Source organism: Oncorhynchus nerka, linkage group LG22, assembly GCF_034236695.1.
Source record: "Oncorhynchus nerka isolate Pitt River linkage group LG22, Oner_Uvic_2.0, whole genome shotgun sequence".
Taxonomy (NCBI): Eukaryota; Metazoa; Chordata; class Actinopteri; order Salmoniformes; family Salmonidae; genus Oncorhynchus; species Oncorhynchus nerka.
This window is the reverse complement of record NC_088417.1, coordinates 27,846,331-27,851,201: the sequence shown is the minus strand read 5'-3', so window position 1 is coordinate 27,851,201 and position 4,871 is coordinate 27,846,331.

Here is a 4,871-nt window from a genome sequence, read left to right as displayed (position 1 = left end):
CCCTCTGATGATGTCACACTCTAGGAGGAGGTCGTTGCTGATCTACCTCTCACCAGAGCCTCACATGCCTGAGGGCTTTAGCTAAGAGGGACAGAATGCACTAACAGGTTGCAGGCTGGTCACCACCACCCACACACACACAGATGAGGGAGAGGACACATTGCTGAGGGCAGACGGGCAGTCAGGGAGAGAGAAAGGCAGGCAGGAAGAGAGGCAGGCAGGAGGAGAGACAGCCAAAGAGACGGCAAGATAGGGAGAAAGGGCAGACATTCAGGAAGGCAGAGAGACAGGTAGTAAGTGTAACAACAGGGAGAGAGACAGGCAGGCAGATGGAGATCGGCAGGCAGAGAAGGAAGCAGACAGGCAGACAGGCAGACAGACAACCAGAAAGGGGGAAAGTGTGGGACATTCCACCACTACATTCGCCTCCGAACACGCCACCCTCGTCAACACGACATATTCCCCTTTCACTCTCTAATGAATGGAAATACATGCACAATCTGTGGTCTGGGTCTGACTAGAGCTCTGTCTTTCCCTGGACGGATCACCAGCAGCACATTTGGGTCTCCCACACACAGTCTGTCGTGGGGAGCCATGAAATAATTGAATTCACCCTGGATACAACTCAACCAATCATTTGTGTTCGAAGGAGGAACTGACATTGTTTCCCGTTTGAAGATGGAAAACAAAACACAAATGGAAAAGTCTTGTTAGGGAACGAAATGTAGAAATGTCACGCAGCTGTGTTCTAATACATTGCTAGTGTTTTGTTACGTGGTGGTTTGCCTTCCACCTGTGAGAGGCCTTACCCACATCATCCTTTTGCCTTGCTGTGGTTTGGACAGCTTCTCAATGAGATAGCATTTTGCACTGCCTTCAATGACATTGATAGCGAGTTAGCATCAGCTGATATAAATAACTGTCATGTAATGCGTTCCGTCTCTGCTAATACCTTCTTGCTATAAAGAGAATAATGAGTTTGCTGCCAAGCCCTTTGGCCTGTCAATACGCAGGTGCATGTGGCGAGTAAAATGGAAAAACACATAAGACTCTTAGACACTTTCATGGCGGACAAAAAGAGAGAGGGAGGGAGATCAACAGAGACGGCAATAAGAGGAAAGACGGACAGGCCAAAAAGATCAAGGAGAACAAATGCTAGGAAGTGAGTGAGACATACGTAGAGAGAGAGATGGGCGGAAGGAGAGCACACTGGTCAGCTGTTCTGTTGTCTGCCGCTCCCTCGGGAGAAAGACATCTCACATGGGAGGAGAGCAGGACAGCTGAACACTGACAACCACACCACACACAGCCAAGTCACACTGGAGAGAGAGCCAGGGGAACTAATGTCACTCTAGCCTTCTCTTTCCCTCCTTCCTCTCTGCGTCCCTCTCTTTTACAATCAACCACATCACATACAGTCAAGTCTCAGCGGCGAGACAGCCAGGGAACCAGATTTAATTCATAATAATACGTTATAAAATTCCTATATTCAAAAGCCGAAAACAAACAACCAATACATCCTCACGAGTATCCTAGCTATAGTAAAGGTCAACCAATAGAGGTCAAGTCTTTGAGTGCATGCATCCTCCAAAGATAGAGAGAGAAGATTCATGGCTTGATCAGAGGAAGGTGGTCGTTGAGATGGTTGATGAAGAGTCTGGTGACGATCATGTAGAAGGCTACTCTGGGAATCAGCCCGAGTCTTGTAGCTACTGTCACTAGATCTATCACTCTCTCATTTTCTTTCTCTCCTTCACCTCTTCATCCCTCTCTTTTACTATCAATGATGTGTTAGAGTGTGGATAAAAACCGGTGGCTGAATATTAACAGATATGAATTCACATGTATATCGGTTCTTCTGTATTACGGTTTCTGGTGTATTACCGTATTTTAAAAGCTCAACCTCTTTCTTTCCCATCCCTTAAACACGAAAGCACTCAGCCACTCACACAACCCTTCCCAGTCATGCGCGCCCACATACACCCCCAACTCCACTCACTTACAGCGGAATAGTACTTCCTCAGTTGATGTGCAAGAGAGAGGAATGGGGGATGGGCGAGTGCACTCCAGAGCTCTCCAGCCCCTGCTGCTGGTTTGTTTTCCAGCATCTCAGAGACAAAGACACATCAAAGCACCCTGGTGCCATAGAGAGCAAGGCCTAGGGGAATAGACAGATCAACAGTGCCCACTATGGGCTGTTGTCAATAGTCATGGATCCAGAGTTACATTAGTCTGGTCAATTATAGTCCTGGATCCAGAGTCACATTGGTCTGGTAATTTATCGTTCTGGATCCAGAGTCACATTAGTCTGGTCAATTATAGTCCTGGATCCAGAGTCACAATAGTCTGGTCAATTATAGTCCTGGATTCAGAGTCACAATAGTCTGGTCAATTATAGTCCTGGGTTCAGAGTCACAATAGTCTGGTCAATTATAGTACTGGATTCAGAGTCACAATAGTCCAGTCAATTATAGTCCTGGATTCAGAGTCACAATAGTCCGGTCAATTATAGTCCTTGGTTCAGAGTCACATTAGTCTGGTCAATTATAGTCCTGGATCCAGAGTCACAATAGTCCAGTCAATTATAGTCCTGGATCCAGAGTCACAATAGTCTGGTCAATTATAGTCCTGGATCCAGAGTCACAATATCTGGTCAATTATAGTCCTGGGTCCAGAGTCACAATAGTCCAGTCAATTATAGTCCTGGATCCAGAGTCACAATAGTCTGGTCAATTATAGTCCTGGATCCAGAGTCACAATAGTCTGGTCAATTATAGTCCTGGGTTCAGAGTCACATTAGTCTGGTCAATTATAGTCCTGGATCCAGAGTCACAATAGTCCAGTCAATTATAGTCCTGGATCCAGAGTCACATTAGTCTGGTCAATTATAGTCCTGGATCCAGAGTCACAATAGTCCGGTCAATTATAGTCCTGGATCCAGAGTCACATTAGTCTGGTCAATTATAGTCCTGGATCCAGAGTCACAATAGTCCGGTCAATTATAGTCCTGGATCCAGAGTCACAATAGTCTGCTCAATTATAGTCCTGGATTCAGAGTCACAATAGTCTGGTCAATTATAGTCCTGGATCCAGAGTCACAATAGTCCGGTCAATTATAGTCCTGGATCCAGAGTCACAATAGTCCAGTCAATTATAGTCCTGGATCCAGAGTCACATTAGTCTGGTCAATTATAGTCCTGGATCCAGAGTCACAATAGTCCAGTCAATTATAGTCCTGGATCCAGAGTCACATTAGTCTGGTCAATTATAGTCCTGGATCCAGAGTCACAATAGTCCAGTCAATTATAGTCCTGGATCCAGAGTCACAATAGTCTGGTCAATTATAGTCCTGGATCCAGAGTCACAATAGTCTGGTCAATTATAGTCCTGGGTTCAGAGTCACATTAGTCTGGTCAATTATAGTCCTGGATCCAGAGTCACAATAGTCCAGTCAATTATAGTCCTGGATCCAGAGTCACATTAGTCTGGTCAATTATAGTCCTGGATCCAGAGTCACAATAGTCCGGTCAATTATAGTCCTGGATCCAGAGTCACATTAGTCTGGTCAATTATAGTCCTGGATCCAGAGTCACAATAGTCCGGTCAATTATAGTCCTGGATCCAGAGTCACAATAGTCTGGTCAATTATAGTCCTGGATTCAGAGTCACAATAGTCTGGTCAATTATAGTCCTGGATCCAGAGTCACAATAGTCCGGTCAATTATAGTCCTGGATCCAGAGTCACAATAGTCCAGTCAATTATAGTCCTGGATCCAGAGTCACAATAGTCCAGTCAATTATAGTCCTGGATCCAGAGTCAATTATAGTCCTGGATTAGAGTCACAATGGTCAATTATAGTCCTGGATCCAGAGTCACAATAGTCCAGTCAATTATAGTCCTGGATCCAGAGTCACAATAGTCCAGTCAATTATAGTCCTGGATCCAGAGTCACAATAGTCCAGTCAATTATAGTCCTGGATCCAGAGTCTGGTCAAGCAGACTGACCGCTGCACTCACATCGTATGTGCTATCGGGGGATCTGTCTCTGCTAGAGTCAATGCTTGAGTCTCCTTGCAGGCTTATACAAAAAGGTTCTTCTGCATATTCAATAAGCGGCAATAACTCAATACATTAAAAATATAACATTTTCACATTATCTTCATTGTCACACTTACCTGGTTGACTAGTGTCCTGTCCAAGGAGAGTACTTGTACATCAAGCTGCGTCACACTACAGAAGCAGGAGTTAGTCTCCTGCCCTACGGGCTGTTCTGGCTTGGAAAAGGGTTACTTACCTGGTTGACACAATGTATTGCCCTGCACAAAATGGCGTTGGCCAGTCAGTGATGTGTTTGACTGGTCAGGCGTTCCTGGACCGCCATGCTCATTATACCCTGGCTGTGGAGTTATGAGTGAGCTCACCTGACCTACTTAAAGAAGAATGCAGTACAGCCCCCAGTATCTCTCTAGTGTAGTCGTCCACAGCCCACTGTAGGGGACTGCAGTGGAAAGGATGAAGATATTATCATTGTGCACATGCGTGCGTGCATGTGTGTGGAAGAGTTTGAAGGACTATTGAACAGCAATGTATTGACAAGATATGTACAATATGTACAACAATGTATTGTACTTGATATGCTGTCTGAGACGCTTGTCATCCCTCTGAGGTGAGCAATGGAATACTGTGACAGAATCAGGCCATCCATCTCTTTTTTCGAGTACAGAGGCATTCCACATTCTAGTCCTGGGGTATTGTTTGGGGATGCCATTATTATCTAGCCTACTGTTCATCAATAGTGATGTGAGAGAAATGTGAATGGAGCCCCATCTCCCCGACAGATGGACCGAAAGATGGATAGACAGACGGGCGG